This window comes from Cuculus canorus, chromosome 6 (assembly GCF_017976375.1).
Source record: "Cuculus canorus isolate bCucCan1 chromosome 6, bCucCan1.pri, whole genome shotgun sequence".
NCBI classification, from domain to species: domain Eukaryota; kingdom Metazoa; phylum Chordata; class Aves; order Cuculiformes; family Cuculidae; genus Cuculus; species Cuculus canorus.
This window is the reverse complement of record NC_071406.1, coordinates 37315249-37337317: the sequence shown is the minus strand read 5'-3', so window position 1 is coordinate 37337317 and position 22069 is coordinate 37315249. Positions and strand designations below refer to the sequence as shown.

General features: G+C 48.2%; 1 protein-coding gene across 45 annotated transcripts in view; it reads right to left on the bottom strand.

Moving 5' to 3' along the window:
- Positions 1-22069, bottom strand: part of MAP2 (microtubule associated protein 2) — a 211735-nt gene that overhangs the window by 90549 nt on the left and 99117 nt on the right. For 38 of the 45 annotated variants that reach the window (XM_054069490.1, XM_054069489.1, XM_054069512.1 and 35 more), the window contains one exon: positions 2506-2565. The exons of the other annotated variants lie outside the window; for them this stretch is intronic. The gene's annotated coding sequence lies outside the window, so the exon portion shown is untranslated. The remainder of the gene's footprint in view (positions 1-2505; positions 2566-22069) is intronic. 45 annotated transcript variants of the gene reach the window in all.

The following is a 22069-nucleotide window of genomic DNA, read 5'->3' as shown; positions in this document are numbered from 1 at the left end:
CCACTGTATCCCCAGTCATTTTTAGTCACTACAAAGGACAGACAGCAACGCTCACGAGCCATCACTCCCCTTGTTTTCCTTCTTACCATGGACATAGTGACCCTGTGCAGAAACCGTTAGTTCTGACGTACAATTGTTTCCTTCTCTTTTCATCTCAGACGTACCCAGTTCTTAAACTGCCCACAGCCTCCCAGCAGCACCCAGAGGCTCTGAGCTCTCCACAGACACACTCTATTTCAAGAGCAATCATTCAGGCCCGTCAGTTAAAGCTGGGACCTGCAAAGACAATTTAAGCTTTGCACAGCAGACGTCTGAGAATTTATTTCACCACCAGTGGAATATTATCAACAGAGAAACAGTGCCTGCAATAAAACTGCCCATTACTGTAAGTCTTTGAGCTAATTTAATCCTTCATTTAGTGCTTCCACGCTGCCGCAAGGGCATTCTGGGGCCATGGGAAGATTCCTGAAGCGTGCAGGATCCCTGTAAGCAGCTCTATGGTTCCCTCTGCCCCAGCAGACGCTGGCCAGGAGCCAGCCCGTGGGCACACTGCATTGCTGGACGTGCTGGTTGCCCCTGGGGAGCCGAAGATGAGCAGACACTGGAGCCAAAGAGTGTGAATGATTTGTCCCAAAGCGCTGGGCTGCTCGGGCCACACATCCCAAGAGAAGGGGTTGTGCTGAAACTTAGTGCAACAGCAAAAACACTCAGGCCGGGCAGCAGCAGGTCTCTCGGGGACAGGAGAAGCTGGCACACAGCCTTTACCCGACTCCCACAGGTCCGCATTGCTGTGGCTTGGGGGAGAGAAGCTCATGGATGGAAAGGGAACCCACCCAGTACTCTGTGCTTTGTACGGCCTCAAAACCTAGAGGCCAATTTGGAACCTGGATTTCCACTTCCTTCAAACTCAGAGGGCCAGGAGAGGCTGCTCGCAGAGCCAAATGAGGGGGCTGGTCAGGAAATGGATGGATTTATGGACTCACAAAAGCTCAAGAAGCGCAAACGCAATCTCGTACCCAATACAGAAACTCAACATACAGGCGCGTGTGTGCTTGTACACACAGATCCCAGATCGTACGCTATCACAGAGTTTTCATTCTGCACCTCACCTTCCTTTAAAGCTGTGCTTGATCTTTCCACGTTTTCATCACTAGGGATCTTGGCAGTCCCAGAAGCATGGCACAGGGTGGTGGGGGAATAGCGACAAGTCACTTTGCTCATAAAACAGTAGCAAAATTATGAGAGATTTAGAAATATCCCATAATTCTACAGTCCGTTCTCTGTAAACCACCTCCTTGCCACAGTTCTCAGATGTCAGCAAAAAACAGCTGCTGAAATTTCAGTAATATAAGGTCCAGAACAGCCTCACTAACTGATGAGTACCCCCAAACAATCACTCATTATTAATCACATTTTCCCCCATTTAAGTACAATCTCACAGAAGGAATATGTCCGAAACTGGCATAATCCAGCACCTTTTTATTAATACCACCACTGAGGAGATAACTTCTACCAGCAGAATAAAATCTGTGTCGGTGCATGTTCGTGCTGCTCCTCAAAGGATGCAAAGCTTGAGCCAAGAGGAGACCCTGGGAAGGGGCCCACCACCCCGGTATGCCTTACCTGTCGCCCTCCATGAGCTTCCACAGGCATCTCAGAGCTCACCGAAACCCTCAGGCTTAGCTTGTGTTGTAAGGCCAGAGCGAACACAGCACTTCACCCCGAAAGCTCGGCAGGATTTCACCCTGCCCAGGTGCAGTTACAACAGTAGAGACTCGGGCACGTCACCACCTTGTTCTGTCCTCCTGCATTTCGTTTTTAGGCTTTCTATCAAGTCTTTCAATGAAATCCATTCCCATTTCCTACAGTTCAATGCAGTGTTTCAAACTCATGCTTATGAGAACAGAAACTATTTTCATTTGTAAATTAAATCAAAATGAACACATGTGCATAATCGGATCTTGGCAAAACAAGTATCTGCTCCTCCATGTGATGGAGGCAGCACAGGTTCTTACTAACACTTCTGAGACCGGAGGGCTCCTGAAAGTTCTCTCTTTCCCAGACAGGAGACAAAGAGCAGTCCTTGGATCTAACCCAACCATTTTCAATCCCGGAGATGAAGCAGTATTCTGCTTGTCCTTACTCTGCCAAATCACTCTTATCTTCTTTGTGGTAGGACCCCCTGCAGTGGCAGAACATGACGAACCAGAGCAGCGTGTAAGCAACACTGTCACCTCTCTCAGCTGCTCAGCTTTAGCTTCAACACTGTTGTAGGTCCTTTCCACCCAGAGCTAAGCCAAAAGCAAGACGGCAGCTGCTTTGACAATGGACATGGTGGCTCCTATCAGACACAGAAGGCTTTAAAAAATGAGCTGGATTACAAAAGCGGGAACTAACCCCAGAAAAATAAAGTGTTCCAGGTTTCTTTTTGCTTTTTTCTTGAGCCTCCTCGTCTGTTGAAGCAGCCTCCTTGAGAAACTATTCTAGCAAGTAAAAAGGCCATACCTGTTTAAGCAGATGACAGGATGCTGTGTCTAGTCGTTAAACAAGGAAAACTCTCTGCTCCTATAAAGAAATAAGAGAGAAATTCACACTATTTAGTCTCTATTCAGGGAATTTAACATGAAGTCAACACTATAAGGCTTATAGGATCCTACATGTGTGTGCATTTATGTCTGAGCCTTTTCTCTCTCACCTTTATTTCCCAAGGCTCACTTGAGACACAGTCACTCAGATGCCCTCTTATGTCCAGTCTGCCCTGGGAACACCAAGGAGCTGCCCAGTCCCTAGGCCCGCCCCAAGGAAATCTACGGTGGTCCCAAAGCCATCTATTACGGAAGGCAAGCAAAGCACAGCCTGGTCCCAGCCAGGAGGTCTGGTGGGGCTGCGCACACACAGACTCTGCTGCAGGATCTCGAGCAGGAACAAGGGAAATGTTTACAAAGATTCCCAGAAAGGAATGAAAAAAGAGCAAGAGCCCCCGTTCCTTCCCAGTGTGACACCTCAGAGCAGCTGAAGGTACCAATGCAAGGAACTACTCCAATTTCTTCTTAGAACTGTTTCTCTTGCCTGACTTGTACAGCAGCATGTTAAGTTCTCTCCAGTTCATTGGGGATAAACAGCAAAGGTTACTGCAAATATTACTGCCCCTTTTGTGACCTTCTTCCCTCAGCGAGAAAAGTTCAGACACTAAAGGCAGTTATTGTGTTCAATAACCTCCTCCACATGCCCTGCTCTGCAACCTCGCTCCTCACTGCAAGTCTTGGATCAGAGCACGTGGGGGAAAACATTCCAGATGCAGGCAGCAGGGAGAGAGTGAAGTGGCTGTGGTCAGGGAGAAAGGGCCCTCCGTGCTGCGCGTGTCTGAGTGTCTCTCAGTCCCACAAGGACAGCTCTACAATCACCTACGGGTAAGGCTGCCCAGTTCCTCACCTCTCAGATGCAACTGTGCCATTTCAATTGTTCCAAAGTTAATTAGTTGCCCAGATACGATATCTGACTCAAGCGAAATCTCTGGTTTGGGAGCCCTTTGTTTTAAAGCTTTAGTGAGAATGGGCTGGGTGTTTCCAGGAACCAGATTGGTGAGAAACACATGACTAAAACCTAGTTAAAAAGAAGGATAGTATTACAGTAACAATAAAAAATAGGATGAAAGTATGCAATTAAAAGAGAATCATAATGCGTACACACAAAGGAGACTGACCTGAACCTGGAGAACAGTTCAGGCTGTTCTCGTTTCCAAGCCTCGACTCTCATTCCTCAGCACCGAGTCTCCTTGCCTGCACCACGGCATGGGGCAGCGCAAAATATGGCTTTCCACCAGTTTGCCCAGTCAACACCCAGCAAGAACTGAAAGATTTGGCTGCCTCAAAGGGGGAAGGTTTAGGATGGTTCCGACAGCAAATAAATGGAAGCGACCACTTCACCTTCCTGCAGAGGCTGTCGGCACAAAGTACCATTCCCTCACACGCAATAATTAGTTACACTAAATGAGCTATGGCGAAATGAGGCTCCAGCCAACCCACCCGCAGGATGAGAAGGAATGTTAAAATAAGCTAATTAAATTTGCTCTGGCTCAGCAAAAAGATCAATGTTCTTGACAGCTGAGTGTTCAGCACTCGGCGTCCCAGCAGCCCTCAGATGTGTCACCGATGCGGAATAACGCTGCGTAGCCAGAACCAGAGGAAGTGGACACACGTCTCTCAGGAGAGGCCAGTGCAGGAGGCAGAGGCAGTAACAGAAGGAGAGACACACCTGTAACAAAGCCCAGGTGACCGCACGGAATGTTTAATCAATTTAAAATATTAAAATTGGCTTAGGACTTTCACATTATCCATGGTACCAGCACTGAGCACGCACTCGAACAGTCAGAACTAAAACCTCAACCATGTCTCTGCTAAAGGTTCACCGCAATAAATGAAATTCTGGCCAGCAGCACAATACCAAAAATACCAGGCAATTAAATGCCAGAAGTGGGAAGCACTTTTGCTACCCTGGGAATTTGCTGGGGACAGGCTGTAATCAACTTTTCCACCTCTTGCGGACTGGGAAGAAAATGAGCTGTTTCAAAGATTCTTCCTCTAGAAAACAGGAGAGATCCACCCACACTGAGGAGCCAACAGCTCCACATTCGGGGCATTCAGCTAGAAAGCAAGAAGTTAACATTCAAGTGCCTGGTCAGTACTTGGCACCGCAGCTACGACGAGGTTTTCCACCTCCCATGAGCATCTTCTAAGAATCAGAGCACAGGATGTGTTAGGAAAGGTTTCTTTTCGTTTTCTCCCTGATCCTCTTGCTTCAGAGCCCCCTGACAAACCTGTCCCAAGATGGGATTCATTGGCATTGGCACAGTCTTTGGAAAAGCTTCACGCTCTGATGAAGGGGCACACTGGGCTGTCGACGCCCTGAGCCAAGACTGCAGGGAACGGCGCCTCAGCTGCTCTGAGCGTCACCTTTGGAACGGCGCCTCAGCTGCTCTGAGCGTCACCTTTCCCAAGGGACAGGGCACAAAAGAGACGAGCTGCTCTTCACGCCTAAGAGGAAGCTGCCATTAGGACACCCTTAAACTTTGGATATGGAAACATTGATCAGATCCTGCGAGCTTATCACAACGCAGAAAGCTCACCGATGCCTTGTTCACAAACACAGACGGGTAAGTACACCATACAGATCTTCTGGTGATGCAGAACCACCGGTTGAGAAAGCTCTAGGGCAGATGCACCACGACCTAACATAAAGTGGATCCGGATACCTGTAAGTTCTGGCTCTGCCATTCACCTGTGGGCATTCCACTTGCCCTGCTGTATGGATTAGGGATTGCATTTCCTTCTTTTAGTTAAACGCTCTGACATCTACCTATAAAAACTGACAGAAAACCCCGATGTGCATATACACACGCGCACAACAAAGGAGTGAGGCTCTCTTTTACACACAAGGTATTTGTAGCTATTCTACACTGACATGCACTTATCCCAGGCTTCTCCTCTTATTAAACTTCCAAAAACAACTGGCTTGATAGATGTATACAGCTTATTCAATAGAAAAAAAAAAAATCTGCCTTTCCAGGAGCTGCTTCTCTCTCTCTCATTCTGGAGCAGCTTTTCCAGAGCTCCTATCAAAGCACGCACTGGCGAGTTATCTGTGACAAGAACTATCAGGACCAAGCGCATCCTCTTCCCAAGCTGTTCCCTTCTTCCCCTGAGAAAGGAGCTGTCACACAGAGGGGTCAGCCCATCCGTCCGTGGCCCCACCTCTGCCCCACCGAGATCTGTTGGCTTCACCAACCTGCCCAATTTACACATCACATTTATGACCATAAACTCTTCAGCTGGGATTGTGTCTTCTGCTGCACATCCCCCCCAAGCAGCGCACAAGCAATGACAAAAACCTAAATTGCCACAAATTACTTGCAAGCAGTTAGTGTTTTGCCCAACAATGCATTACACAGTTAGTCTGCAAGCATTGAGGCTGCAAATGGATCCAATCCATTAGCACCAAAGCTTTCCACACAGCTTTTTCCTTTTATAGCACACTCTCCTCCTCCTCCCTTTTTCTTCCCCCCTCCCCATGCTTTCCCCTTGGCAGCAGGAGCTTAAAATAAGATAACAAACATCTTTCAAAGGGATGCAAAGGAAAATAATCTGATATCTGGAGGGCAGAATTCACTACACAGTTATTATTCCACTTCCAAAGTACTAGGAAATGAAGGTTAGATACATCTGAATTTCAGCCGGTGATGCAGACAGTGAATGCTTTTAAAGCACCGCAGCTTAAGGAAACAACCCAGAAGCCAGGTTATGCCGATGATCAGCAGAAGTCAGCAGCTTCCCCTGGCTGCAGACATGGCCCAGAAATTCAGAAAAGACTGCAGCAGAATGGTGCCTCAGCTTGAGAATCAAGAGTCCAGAGCTGCCCTGACTAAGAAAAACCCACACCGGATTCTCAGTCAGTGTGAATGGGCTTCGAGCAGTACAGAACTCAGAACTGCCCTCACTCCTGAACACAGAATCGCAGAATGTCCTGAGTTGGCAGGGACCCACAAGGACCACTGAGTCCAGCTCCTGTCCCTGCCCAGGACAACCCCAAAATTCACACCATCAGGCTGGGGGCGTTGGCAAAACCTTTCTGGAACATTGTCAGGCCATGACTGCTTCCCTGGGAGCTGTTCCAGGGCTCCAACATCCTCTGGGGGAAGAACCTTTTCCTGATGTCCAACCTAACCCTCCTCTGGCATCTTCCTGCCATTCCCTCGGGTCCTGCCATCAGTCGCCAGAAAGAAGCATCTACCTCCAAGAGCCGGCTCAGCAGCGCTGCTGGCAAGTATTGTGTTCCCTTTTGACCCAGCTGATCAAGAAACAGTTTTAATGCTGCAAAACCAATCAACACTGATCTCACCATCACAAATTTATTTATTTTGAAAGCTACTAAGTTGCTTCTGTGTTACAAATTACTGGATTACACTCAATACTTTTTAATTCCCATCATTTAAATAGCACTGCTTGTCTGGTGCATACAGAAATCTCCTTTTAACTGTAACACCCACAGCAAGTTTTCATTAGGTTAAAAGAAATTTTACTCCCCCCCCCACAGCTTAAGACTTTCCATTGGGAAAAGCACCTTGGGGCTGCTGCTGCTACTGTGAGCAACTCGTGGCCATGACGGCAGAGGAGACAGAGTCAGGCTTGGTTATGACCACAAGGAGGAGATGGGGAAGATGAAAAGCTCTCTCCAGGTAACTGGAGCCTGAAAGAGGCTGCAGACAAGAGACACTGTTCAATCATTTATGGAAATCAAGGTTAGTGGTGTCAGCAGAGTTGGCTTAGGAGGAAACAGTTTCCTCATCCTCTTGGCACAGAAGTAACTCGGCTATGTTAGGGGCTGCCAGTAAGTAAGGAATAAAGAAAGGAAACAGAAAGGACAAGGAAAGCAAAGGAGAAAATGGGCACATCAATATTTTCACAGCTTGCACACAGCAGCCCAGCCAGGATCCCAAGGGGGTTTATGTTTCAGGAACCTCAGAGACAGAGACAATTGCTACATTTGATGAAAATCTACAGTGTCTGGGTTTTACAAACGGTGTCTCTAATAGCATATCTGATTTTATAACAAGCAGAGAAAGAAAGTGCTCTGGTGACAATTACCACCAAGGCATTTTGTGGTGTTTCCTGGTCCAGACCTGTCATTAACACTCCATTTCTCCAAACTACAACTTGCTTCCCGTGTAGTTGCAGAGCGAAGATAGGTCTGGGGGCTGTTTGCCTGAGCTTGTCAAGATGAATTTTAATGCCTACTGCTTGCAAGATGTGCCACCTGCTATTTTATATCCATAATTTATTGTATAATGAGTTCCTATAAATTCTTATGATAGCTTAAGAGACTGGCAAAATGAATTGCTGGCCTATTTTTTCCTCAGTTCGTCAGCAAAGCAGAAAAGAGCTCAGGTCACTTTGAGTTCCTCCAGCTGCCTCCTTCGGCCGGCTTCCTCCGCGGAAGAATCTGGCCTCTTCTCTGCAAGAGAAGGGCCATTATAAGACTCTCGCTGCTGAGAGATGCTGGCATAGCAATGTACCACAGTATTTGCCATTTGCTTTATAAGCCTCAGCTATTTCAGATCCATTAAACTGTTGTACGGACACAAGCAAAGTTTTCATGTGCCGGAGAGGAAAAGCTCACTAGAGACTCCTCTCTGGATGAGAACTGCCTGCTGCAGTCATCAGTGAAATAGAAACCCGCAACCCTGCAAGCTGGTAGCCAAGGGAAAGAATCCATTTACGACCTGGCACTAAGAACTCTTTCCCTACTGGGGCACAATGTCCTCACCTCAATATCACACACCAGAAGACGTGTTTCCAGGCTTTGGCCCAGCACCACTCAAAGCTGCCATGGGAAGCCAGACACTTTTCCTCTTGGGACATCACTTCACACTTCCCCATCTCTCGGGACAAAGACCTGGCCGGGTACTACCAATAATGAAGGAAGGGATTTTGATTTCTTTTTTTTTTTTTTTTTTTTTTTTTATTGAAAAAAAAACAAAACAAAACCCCCAACCTCCTTCAGGACAAGTGTCCTGTACTACACGCATAGAAACAAATCATGGTATCGCAGAATGGTTTGGGTTGGAAGGGACCTCAAAGCCCATCCTCTCCCACCCCCTGCCATGGGCAGGGACACCTCCCACCGGATCAGGGGCTCCAAGCCCCATCCAACCTGGCCTTGAACCCCTCCAGGGATGGGGCAGCCACCACTGCTCTGGGCACCCTGGGCCAGGGCCTCCCCACCCTCACAGCAAAACATTTCTCCCCAAGATCTCATCTCAATCTCCCCTCTGTCTCTGGACTAACAGTGCTTTCTCAAACAAGCCATAGCCTTCCGTAAGCTCCTGGATGCAAACCCAGAAATGAGACTGTTCCCAAGCAGAGCGAATAAAGTTGGGATGTGCTGAGACTGCAGTTTTCTGTCCCACTCACAGGCGACAGACACCATCAACTGAGAACATCATCCCCTGCCTTTCTTCTCCTCACAAAAGCCCTGACCACCAAGCTGCTGAGAACCAACAGGACAGGAGTGTCTCCCTCAGACACCAGAGTAATCTGGAGGGAGGAAAGGGGAGGGCGAAGAGGAGAGAAGGGGGACTGAGGAGCTGGGACAAAGAGGCAGGACAGAGCAGAGCAATGGCCAAGCAGAGCTTTGCTACGCACGGATTCACAGAAGCTGAAGATGCGCTGCACAGAGGGGGCAGGACTTGGCGTGAGCACTCAGCACAGCCCAGCCGCAGGTCCATGCCACCCACATTGCTGCTCCAGGAGATGCTTCTGCCCCACAGCGAGGGCTTTTTCCTGGCTGCTGGTGTCCAGTCCTGTCCCACCAGAGTGGTAGAAAACTCACCCCCCTCACCTGCAGTGAAAGCAGCAGGACACTACTCCGTGCTATTTGACTCTGGTTTCCATGCTCTCTTGTCCAAAGCTATAGGGTTTCATTTCACCACAGCACCCAGGGCTGTAATATGGATATAACCCCCGTGTAGAGTGGAAGGGAACAGACAAGGCAGCTGCAGGAGTTGCCTTTCTGAAGACAGCACAGGAGTCTCACCGTTACCAAGGGCCCTAAGGAGGCAGGAAGGGGCTTTCTGAGCTAGGGAGTGAAGGTGGAAATAAGGGGTTAGAAAGGAAGAGCTGCTGAACTGGCTCAGCTCCATCCTCCTGCTTGAGGGTTCTTTTCTAACACACCAGTCCTGCTCATCCTGCCAGTTTTCCTGGGATTTATTGGGCAAACAGCAAATTCCTCAGCACACCCTATACCCATGAGGCAACAGAGGTGGGATGGAAACGCAGAGTAAGACAATAAAAATATGTCACTTTTTCTGGCTTGGGTTTACTTTTATCATTGGTGGGATATTACACAATTTAAAGGCATCAATTAAAACTTGAAAATATGATTCTGATGAAAAAGTAATAAAACCTCATTTTACAGGTTTGTAGAGTTCTTATGTGTCACAGAGTTACTGCCCAAGACAGGGAAAGACCAAGGTTTCTCAGATCCTGCTTCCAATAATGATGTCGGATATGTATTCCCAGCACTGCTCCTGATGTAACACCGTGTGTAAGTCTGTACTCCTGCACTAACGGAGTGCAGTCTTACCCCAGTGTGCCTGTTAACATAAACTACATTCCACCAGTTCAGGATTCAGGGCTGCTCTGGGCTGTATGGAGAAGCTACCTTAGCCCACAGCCAGCCCGAAGGTTCCTGTCATCGCCTGGCTGCGTGTTAGCTCTGATTTAATACTCACAAGTTGACTTTATGGAGCGCAGAGCAGGCTGTGCAGATTGTGCTGTACCCATGGTAACTGAGTTTAAGCTGCACTTTTGCACCGCGATGGATATGTTTGAGATAATAAGGCCCAAAGCACCAGATTAAATATGGAAGGGACACAGAAGACCCTGACTAGAACACATTCTCACAGGTATGGCTCCAACGTGGTGGCATATTAGCCACCAGTGATGCCCGAGATAAATACAACTGGCATAAACACATTGCCTGAAGACTTCCATCTGGGAGCAAATGTGACAGGGGATGCAGGACAGGTTCGCAGGCATTCCCAGCCTTTTTTTTGGAGATATTTTAGCGCCATACTTTGGATTTCTGCTTCTTTTTCCTCCCTGGTATTGAGCATCCCAGCCCAGCAGTGGGGTGCAGCACTGACATCCCACGGTGCAGTATGGAAGGTTTACTGGTGCTACTTAGGAACACACCACATCGCTTTGCTCGTGATGGTACTGACAGACCCACTGCACACGCATCTCGGTAACACACGCGCTTCTCATGCACCACACAACTGCAGAGCAAAATCTCCCAGAGGCTTTAAACCTTTTATCTTCTAAATCACCTCTAAACTGCTTATCTCCATTAGCAATCTGGAATGCACAAGTCACCTGTCACAGGGTGAAGGGGAATTAAGCAAAGCCAAGAGAACTGGAAGGTTTTTGTGTGCTCTTTGGGGATTTTCTGGACATGCCCTGCTGTTGTTTCCTCCAGGCCTGCCTGAAGGTCTGCCCCTCCGCAGTCCCAAGAAACACCCATTGCCTCCCCCTGCGCATCCCACGGAGGGACAGCATCTACAAACCCAGCTACGTTGCACCAGCTCAGGGGCTGCCAAGCCAGACAGCCCAGCAAACAGCCTCCTCCTTCCACCTCAGAGGTTTCAGGGAAGCCTCTGAGGTGCTGGATGCTTTCACAAAAGAACCACAGATTAGATGTCAACCCTGGCAAGGGCCTGCCTCCCTTCTGGGCTCACAGGACGGATACCAGAGACCATGGCTGAGACCTCACCAGAGTCTGCAGTGAGAGCACACAGCGAGAGGGGGCTTAGGAGGGGGCAGGGGAGGACAGTGAGGACAGTCACCACCACCTCCCTGCTCTGGATAGACGCAGTCTAACCTGTCCCACTGTTTGACTCTGCTGCGGTAGCTGCCCTGCTTGGCAGCCAGAGGGATGGGGAAATGGCTACCGGTGCCTTGGATGTTTGTCATTCCTCTGACTCAGCGTCAGTACACAAACCCAACACGCTGAGCTGTGACCCCAATCACCTGGAGCCCCGCGACACCGTCTGTCCTGCTGTCCCTCCAGTGGAGGAGACCATCCAGGACAGACATCGTATCAGGAACATCTAAAGTCAGGACAGCGAGTGCTGCTGGGTTTTGCATGCCAGTGCAGAAGGCTGTGCATGGAAGAGTCACGGCACAAACAGCCAGGCACAACCACAAGGGATCACACGCTCCAAGAAGCCACTTGTAGTGCAAGGAGACAAAGATTTGCTTTCTGATAATTCAGTATGACGTTTTCCTGTAAGAATTAACAATCTCTGAAAAAATTCAGCTCCTCCTCCCTCAAACGAAAAACTATCCCCAAACCTGAAACACAGCATCACTTTTTTTTCTGCTCAACCCATGTCAATGCTCATGAAGATGACTGTCTTCCCCAGGCTCGGGACTGCTGCAGCCACTACACATCCCATAACAGTCCTCTCACTATGCATCTGGTTTCTGCTCTGTGGAAGAACGAGTAACCTGCTGACGACCCGAGTAAATGAGCAATGCTTCAGGCCACAGAGAACGTGACATGAGGACCAGCTGGGAAGAGATGTTTCTGCTGTGAAGCAAGCCTTGCCAGCAGTTGCACGTTCACCTAGAGCACAGGGTGGTTGCAAGAAGACAGCCACATCCAGCCTTGCCCTATTCTCCCGGTTTCCCCTCATTCCACAGCCCACCTGCCTTTTCCCTCCTTCTTGCTGAACTCTCAAGACCAGCAAGCTCAAATGACACTTGCCTATCACCAGGTAGTTGGGAAGAAATGCCAGCTTCGTTAGATTTGTGATGCTTACAAGACATGGGTCCCACAAGTGCAAGCATCACACAGTCCTCACAGGTGCAACAGTAGGAGAATTGTCCAAAGAGACTGAAACGTGATAGTTCTCCATTCCCCGAGAGCCTCAACCCCTGGATTCCCTAAAAACAAAAGCTCTTGCCTCGCTCTCCCAGTTTGACAGAAGCCCTCGCCTGCCTGCAGCAGAGTGCAGGAGGTTCAGCTGTAAGGAGCCAGGCTCACTGTCCCGTGCATGCAGGGCACCGCTCTGTACATAACACGTTGGGACTGAGCACAGGGCTGCACAAAACACAACTTCAAGCTGGGGGAGAGGCTCCAAAACAGCCTGTGGGTGTTTCCCAAAAGGCTGTCAAGGCCAAGCTCAAAGCTTCTCTCCAAAAGGAACATGTAAACAGAATTTAGACCATTGTACTCAGCAGTCTGTCACCCTCCATTTATACAACTCATAAATAGGTCCAGAGCCCAGCTGGCAGCAGCAACCTCTGACTCTTCCACCCCCCACACCCCCCAGGGCACAGAACACCCACTCCCCAGCTCGTTTTCCCTGTGCAGGCTCTGGGGATGCAGTCCCACCCAGCCTCCTGCTGGTTCCCGAAACCCAGCCAGGCTCGGTGCTACCCAACACCACCATCACCATCTCTATAAGGATCAGGAACACAGGGCTGGCCTCAAAGGGGGTGCAGCCATCACATTCCCAGTTGTATTTGGTGTCCATGGGCATTTGCAAGTGCATCCTTTCATTAATCTGCTCTGGGGAAAAACCCTCCCTCACTTCCAGGGCTGCTCCTGCCCAGGATGTGGCAGCAGGGCTGGGAGGAAAAAACGTGCCCATAAACAAAGCCGATGACACAGGTCTCACTGCTGCCCGCTTGACCAATGAGTTTTTCCTCTTGCCTTTTTAAGATTTCATTCTAATTTGCCAATTCTTTTCCATCTGAAGAAACTGCAGAGCAGCCTCCTCCACGTGCTGGGAAACAGTCGGCTATCGAAGCGGTCCCCTCTCGGCTCCAACAGCAGCAGAAGCCCAAGCTGACTCAGTTCTCCGCACCCTGAGCCGATGAGCCTTGCTGCAACATGACCATTTCCAGCTGGGCTGAGGTGCCAGCCGGAGCAGTCCTGCTGCTTTGGAAACCTGAGTCAGTGTTTCTTTACCAGGCTGCGCTGGACCCGGTGGGAATTCCCCGGGGTGGATCAACACTGTTGGCTGCTGCATGGATCACCACTGCTCAGAGCCTTGCCAGGTCCCACGAGGCTCCTGAAATATTTTCGCAATCCAAGCTCAAGATCAAAAAAACCCAAACATCACTGCATATTTCAGACTAGGTCCACAGAAACGTTTCAGCTGCGGGTCACTTGGTTTTCCTTTGAGTTGAGTTTTCAGCAATTTGCCAAACTGAATGACTTTTTTCCTCCCATTTTCAAGATGTCTTAACATCAGAAAAGGGGGAAGGAATTATTCAGGAATGAAGCTTACCAAAACTAATCCTTCCCCAAGAATAGTTTGCATTTTATAAACAGTATTTTTTCCAATTTAAACAGAAGTTTTTAATTGAACAAAAAAAGGCCCTATTTAGCTCAATGTCCCAGCCTCAATATCACCTCCAAAACCAGCTCTGAGAAACAAGCCCTCCGTTACCTTCCCCAAAGATAAGACAGGAAGAGCTGACCTGCTTTCATTCAAGAGAAGAGCTCGCGGTGAGGATCCTCTCCTGTAACATATGTATTCCAACCACTTGTTTATTTGAAAATCATGTAGTTCCTGTGAAACCAAATGTTCTGTATTTAATAGCTTAAGCTGTAAAGTCATAAAAGCCAAATTCAGCGGACTATAGGTTATTAAGAAATAGGGATCCAGATGGCTCACTGAGGTCACGCTGAGGCCAGCACACCCATAAAGAATGCACACTTGTGTGTCCTTATTAAAGTTTAGGGATTTAGTAAAACAGAGGTGTTTGTCTTTCAGAGCGCTCATGTCACGTAACGTTGTTTACTTTAATAAAACACTCTACATCGTTCACAAAGTTTAGAATAACTAGAAGCCGCCGGCAGTGGGAGGCCATTCTTGTGGTTTCACGAGGAACTGTTGCACCTTTTTTCACATAAAACATAACGCTAAGCAGTAACAGCTTCTGGTAGAGGCAGAAGCTGCATGAAGGGTTCCTGCATTTGGCAAGCCCCCCTGGTGGCCTAAGGGTCCAGGAATTCTATAGAACTTGTTACCCTCTCTTCTCAGACACCATCTGCTCAGCTGATATGAGCCCATGACAGCTTCCAGCTGCAGAAAGTTTGCCACCATTTATCACCTCACAAAGCTCAGGTTGACACCCGGTGCTGGAGTCTGTGCTTTCCGGCCACTGCAGCTAATGCAGAAGAACCACCTGAGGAAACGGTAACCACCACTGCCTGTGACTGCCCACCACCTTGCTGCTCATCAAACATGAGATGTGGCTTTGAAGACCAGGAATCTGCAAATTCAAAGGCAACGTTTGGCAAATTACAGAGGCTTTGAGCATCAGCTGAGATGGGGCTGATGTGAACGGCTGTGGCTCCAACAGTAAGTTGAAGAGATGGATGGTGAACACTGGTCTGTTGAGACATCCCTGCTTCCGGGGTGAAGCCCTCCATCTCCCTGGGGGCTTTCCACACAAGGTCTCTGCCATGTGGGGTTTGGCCAGAGCAGCTTCAGATCCTGTTTGATACCCACATTGCCCAACAGCGAACTTGTTAACAGCCGACAACATCAAGACATGGGAAGAGTGCAAGATGGACCAGTGAAACAGAACGCAGAGGAAGCTCAAAGGGCTCCAGTGCTCTCCAGTCCCCACGGTATCCTTTTCCCTCCTCTGAGAAACCTGGTGTCAGCAGCCAAACAAAATGACACAAACTCACCATGACCATCACCAGCCAGCACCACAGGAGGCACCGGCTACGAGCTGCACAAAATGCTTACGGGTCCTCCTCTCTATTTCCTCTCGCCCTGTCTCTGATAATTCCCCTTACTTATGAGCAGTTCAAAAGCGCGTTCCATTATTATGCGTTAATTGGCTTATGATTAAGCAGGCAGGCAGTGCTGAGGAGATGAGAAACCTTGGTGCAACACAGTAGGAAGCATGAGAGGCCTTATTTCCTCCCTCAACAAGAACTGAGGTACATGTGGAAACAGTTCACGAGCAGCAGGCCAATGACAAAAGCAGGGCAAATACAGATTTCTAACCTCTTCAAACAAAATCCCTGTAAAGAAAATTATTATTCTCTTGCAGCACCACATGCTTTTGATTTTATCAAAATACATTAAAATAACAATGCTTTTCCCTAAGCTGACCACTCTCCGGAAATGATTTTCGGGCTGAAAGCCGCACTCCACCTGCTCGAGCTGCCTAAGTGCCGGGCTGTGCCGGTTCTTCACAGTGCCAGGCTTGCTCCAACAAAAGACAACACCGATTGCGGTACTTTTATAAAGGCAGAATGAGTCAAAAATACTGTTCTGATCTTAAGATAACATACTTTATAGGTCATAACAAAGCCACTAACACCAAACACCCGTTGGAACAATTATACAAACAAGTATTTTATTGCTTAAGTTACTTGGCAAACTTGTCTTCTTTAGAGCCGGGGGTAGGACTTGGGGAGCTTTCGGAGCAGCAGCTCAGCACTCAGAAGCACAGAACAGCCTCCTTGAACCAATGTGCTGGGTTATACGTATCTCAACAAAGGTTAATAAAAGTGACCAAGCCCTGAAGTTACTGACCCATTTGACCACAAGGACTGCAGCCTTCTCTTACACAGAAGGTGCTGTGGAGACCTTAGAGCAGCTTCCAGTTCTGAAAGGGGCTCCAGGAAAGATGGGGAGAGGCTTTTTACGAGGGCCTGGAGTAACACGATGAGGAGGAAGAGCTTTAAATTGGAAGGGGGAAGATCAGACACGAGAAAGAAATTCTTAACGCTGAGGGTGGGGAGGCCCTGGCCCAGGGTGCCCAGAGCAGTGGTGGCTGCCCCATCCCTGGAGGGGTTCAAGGCCAGGTTGGATGGGGCTTGGAGCCCCTGATCCAGTGGGAGGTGTCCCTGCCCATGGCAGGGGGTGGGACTGGATGAGCTTTGAGGTCCCTTCCAACCCAAATCATTCCTTGATTCTATGATTTCAGGTGCTTAAACACAATTTAGACCTCATGCTAAATGAGTCACACACAGGATGAGAAGTCCAAAAGAAAACTCTGTTATATCAAGACCAGCACTTCCGCCCAGCTGGCAGGTGCTTTTCTTTACGTTCTTCATTCACTTTCAATTCACACATCTGAAAATGGATTCACGGATCTGGAGACAACATTACGGAGCAATAGAAAGCACATTTTCTGCTCAAAAACACTCGTGTAGAGCAACAAAAACCACAATTTAAGGAGAATCTCAATTTCTGCACTTACGTATCTGCTGGCAAAAATCATACTTTCTATTTTGAGTATGTAACAATTTTAAAAACCACCCTACAGCTCATAAACTATTTCCATAAATGTAAAGCAATACTGGACCTCCTTAAAAGAAGAGGATGAACACTACTGCTTAGGGATACAGCATGAAATCAGAAGTAAAGGCCTTCCCTTCCACCTCTAGGTTCATGTTCTGCCCATCACATCACACACATGAGGACATGGCAGCATTTGCAGCCCTCAGTCTAATGTTCAGGGATTACTCCTGGTTGAGTGCCTGTCAGGCAATGAGCTCTGCTGAGGGCAACCTTCTGTCCTCGAAAAGCACAAGCAAGGTGAGCGATCGACCAAAACCTCCTCGGCCAAGAGGAACAGCAAATTCCCATGGTTGTCATGCAGACACAGAAAGCCCTGCACACGAGCTGGAAGAGGTGGAAGATACTCGCAGATTCCAGCAACATGATTAGGCAGGCAGGGATTAGAGCCCCGAGTTCCCTTTGTTGGGAGCACAGAGCCACGCGCTACTGGAGAGCGGTTGCTGGAGACAACGTGCACAGCCCTGTGCACCCTGAGCTCAGGATGAGCCTTGTCTCACTTACGGAGTCAGACCTTCATTGCAGCTTACGGGGGTCCCAAGGGTGGAACCAAACCAGCTCAAGCTTTTCTAGCTGTCTTCTTGCAGATAAGGAACTGGGACTGAGGGCTCTGAACTCGGAGAAAAAGATAATTTTCCTTTCAAGCACAGGACTCGAAAGACTTAATGTTTCCAGCAGACTGATACTGAGCTCTGGATCGCACGGTCCTTCAACTCTAACCTTCCCAGCAAGTACGAACAACCTTGTAGGATCTGATCACAGTTATTTCTAGCCTATACCTATGTGCTGGGCACACCCTAAGCACACGCAGACTTTGGCTGAGAGTGGTGCCAATGACAGCAGGTAGCGTGCACCCTGAGAAGAGGCACTGGTCTTCGAAGAGTTTATAGCCCAATACAAACAAGATAGGAAAGAAAACCCCAGTTATTACCATGCCCTGGTATTTGTGAAGCAGAGACTCTCCTTAATAAATAATTTGTAATTCAGTGTTGGTGCAGACACTATTCATATATAAGCTGTACACCAGGCACTGCCTTCACTCTCCCACAGCCCATCTCCTCCTCCCCAGCTGCTGGGCTGTCACCTGCTCCCTGCCTCTGGTTTTTGAGGATTATCTGTGGCTTCATTTTTAAGGAAAACAGTTTTAAGAACTGTGGTTTATTGTGCCTATTTTTTTAAAAGATGATGAATTGGGGCCAAGGAAGATAAAACAGCTTGCCTGAAAACACGCACGGGCTCTACAGCACATCAGGGACGTGCACGCAGGACTCTCTGAGTTTCACTCCGAGCTCTAACGACAGGATCACTGCTCCCACAGAGCCGAGGGCTGCAGTCTCTGTGCGCAGTAAACAGATCACAGGGGCCACAGGCCTGAAGTTTATCTTAAGCTCCTTTAAAGCCACTGCTTGTCACTCCAAGGAAAACGTGTGACCTTCCGTGACATCTCTCTGGAAGGGCCTTTCATGTCTGCCGCTCTGAGATGATTAGAAGAAATGTATTTAGCATGAAAACTAAGAAATCCCAATGCTCCGCTGCTTCTTATTCTCAAGCATTAGGGAACAGATTTCTCTGGGATTTGTAGGAACTGGGGAATACAAGAAAACACGGAATGAGCAACGGAGCAGCAAGGAGTGTTGTCTGGCCCATCCGTCCTCTTGCTGGTGGAAGCCTCACTCTTCTCCTTTGAGCTGCCACATATTGGTGTGAAAGAGTTGCCTGGAGACTAGAGGAGGCAACAACCAAACTGGAGTCATGGAAGGAATGAAATCCTTGTCCAGTTACAAATGGACAGCCAACTCCTTATTCCAGCCTTTCCTTCCGAGCACTGACTAGGGCATTTTGCTGAACATCAGCAAAAAGAACGACTATCTGCCTCCTCAGTTGGACTGGCCACGACAAGGAACGTTTTCTCTCTCCCACTGGATAAGGACTCAGCTGGGTAAGGAGGGAGAACATCAGGGAACAGAGAGCCAGCACACAGCTCTCTCCTCTGGGGAGGCCTCCTCAGTTCTAACGGCATTTTGGAGATGATGCCACAAGACTTTGGGAACAGGACTGGGTTGGACCTGCCTCTCAAGAATGGTGCCCTGTCTGCCATCAGCAGACATCACAAAAACACAACTGTACTTTATTAATATCATTGCACACCAATGAATCTCACTTGCAGCTCCCTACACCTGCCTGTCCAGAGCTGTATCTCTGCCTGAAGAGGCTTATTGTCATCTGATCAGACCCAAAACAGCACGACACGACTGTAGCAGCCAAGGGCAAGGACTCTTGGCAGAATCCAGTTTGGGTAGACCTCAAACCCTGATCAGCAGTACAACGCCTGTCACAGCAGCAGCACTGTCGGTGCTTCTGGAAGCTACACAGCATCTGAACTGGGCCCCCATGATGTTACTCAGACGCCATCAGCCTTTATTAAGGTTTTATTCCTTCAAGTCCCTTCCATCCATATGGGCAGAGCCAATTTTCTGGTGGCCTCTTCTGACCGAGCTGGCCCGTTTCCCAGTAAACATACGCCATGTGAAGCAGGCTCACCCCAAATTACTCTAAACCAATTTAAACTGGTTTTGCCTCTTGGCTAAGCATATTTCCATGAAGTTGTGCTTTGCTCTCCTCACTGTCTGCTGTGGAATTTAATGCCCCTGCTACACCCCTGTCCTGGGGGCATCAGCCCAGAGATACCTGAGGCAAACCACGGTCTTCTCTCCTGCAGCCACAGAGCCCAGTAAAGGCGAACGCTGCAGGATATGCCATATCCCAGTTTAATAATGGGAAAGTGGGAGACATCCATCAAGCCTGAGACACAGAGGTTCAAAGTCCTCCCCTGTCACCTATCGCTATGTCCAGTTGGACTCACAAAGGCAGAACTGCACCACAGGGATCTTTGCTCAGGAGAAACTGTCACGGAAAAAACACCACCAAAAATGTGTGTCTGAATTCTGTAGGCACATATGGTGTCCCAATAACAGGCTCCACCAGAAATAAACACGGACACAACTCATCCTGAACACGGGTGACAGCAGGGCCATAAAGTCTGGGGAAGAGCAGACAGAATGCATCTCCTGTAACCCAGCACATGTGCTCGGTGTCACAAGATAAATAATCAATTCCCCTTAATTAGGCTATAGCCTCCTGCTGTCATGTAACCTCTACTTGGCAAGTGCACAACTAGGTGAAACCAACCCCTTGTGTATCAGTAATTACTGGATAAAAGTTTAATTTTGCTTTATTTCAGTATCTCAGTGGCTCACTCTGCAAAGTCAGCCATGGTGTTTTCAATGCTGACGGACACAGGACGTGGCACACCTCAGTCGTGCTCTGCACACCTAACAGCTCAAAGAGGATTTAACCAACCAGCATGAACCCCCAGGAAACAGAAACAAAGAAATCAAAGAAACACTGCACACAGCCTTGGTATGAAAGGAACCATGTAAAGCAGGAAAATGCCGCTACGAAGCAATTTCCTTCATTTATGTGTGTACTTGTGATAAGTTTACTTTGGGTCTTTTCAGTTGTTGATCAATGAAGAAACAGCCACACTAACATGACTCCACTTGGCTGTTGTAACACAGAGAACAATGGCTGCTCAGATGCCTCAAAAGGTTGACAGAAGAACCTCACTCTTTTGGAGAAATTCTATGTTGTGAATTTCTTGTTCCAATTGTATTATCCCTAAGAAAAATAAGGTAATGAGTTAAAAGAAAGAAACAAGCCACCGTAATTTTGCAAAAGATATCTTATCATCCGAACAATTTAACGTCGCCACTCAAGGCAATGCCTGGCGCGGTGAGGGCTAGCATGTGTCCTGGCTTCCAGAGATGATAATCTACGAGCCACAAGGGCACAAATGAGTTCTTTCCTACTTCAGCACATCAACACACCAAAGGTATCAGCCTTCGCGCTGGGGCAGCTGTGACCTCAGACCTCTCTGAGACTGAGCCTTGCCCCCCTATCCCTGCGCATCAGAGGACAGCAAAGTCCCAGCTCCCCTCCTGCTACCCACTGGCGAAAGCACTGCAGCTGGAAGATGCGTCTCTCCGTGTGCCTCCCAAGCTGCTCACAGCCATCCCACTCACAACCACGGGACAGTCCTGACGAGCACAACATGCCAGTCACCTTTTTACCCACCGAACACACACTGTCACACCAGTCAGAAAGGAAAGAGCCCGTTCATTATAACTGAGCTAAAGGATCCCCTGTTAGAAGGAGATTCCATAACATTACTTTTTACTACTGATTATTTATAGAAACAATGGATGGAAAATAATCACCAAAAGGGAGGTAGACCAACAGGAAACCACCATCAACTGGTAATGATAATGGACCTCGCAAGGGAGCAGAAGAGGGAGTTGCTGTGGCCTGTCCTACAAATGCCAAGAGTTCAGAGCTTGCATCCAACTTCCAGCATTCTCCAACAGCTGAGAAGGTGCGCAAACAGGCATTTCTAATACGTTCTGAAATGCTGAAACACATACAAGAAAACTAAAAGCCATCTCAAAAGCCTGCACCATTTCCACACTGTTTTATGAGCTCCATTCCGCACAGCACACACCTCTGGGGTGGGACTATGGAGAACATATGTAGGGACTTCTGCCACTGGGATTTCTGGAGATGGAAAGAGTAAATACCATGCAGAAGGGAATGACACCGTAAGAAATACTGCCCTAATTCTGACAGCATATGCTTTAATGTACTGTTTGCAGCCAGTCAATACAACTGCACAAATCTGTTTGAGTACAGAAATGAAAGCATTTCAAAGTGAGTTTGATTTCCAAGGTTGAGCCCACACAGCCCCATGGGTTATTAGTAAACCACTCACAAGAAATGGAATTTATTTTAGGCAGCCTTTTTGGTACCTCCCTCCACCATTGTCACCTTTAAGCACTCAGCCAAGTCCATCCAATTACTGCCTACAAACTCATTTTGATTATGTAGATACATGAATTAAAACACCTCCATTCACATGAGCACAACATGCATCTCAACACCTTCACATTCACACCACAACTAGACCATAATCAACAATGGATGGGATGTCATTATATTTATTTACTCTATTAAAGATGATCAACCAAGAAAGATACAACCAGCAAAACGGGCATATTCAGGGTTTTTGAGTTGTATGGGCTGTATTACAAGCATGTCCAGAGCGGCCACGAGTCCAAGAAG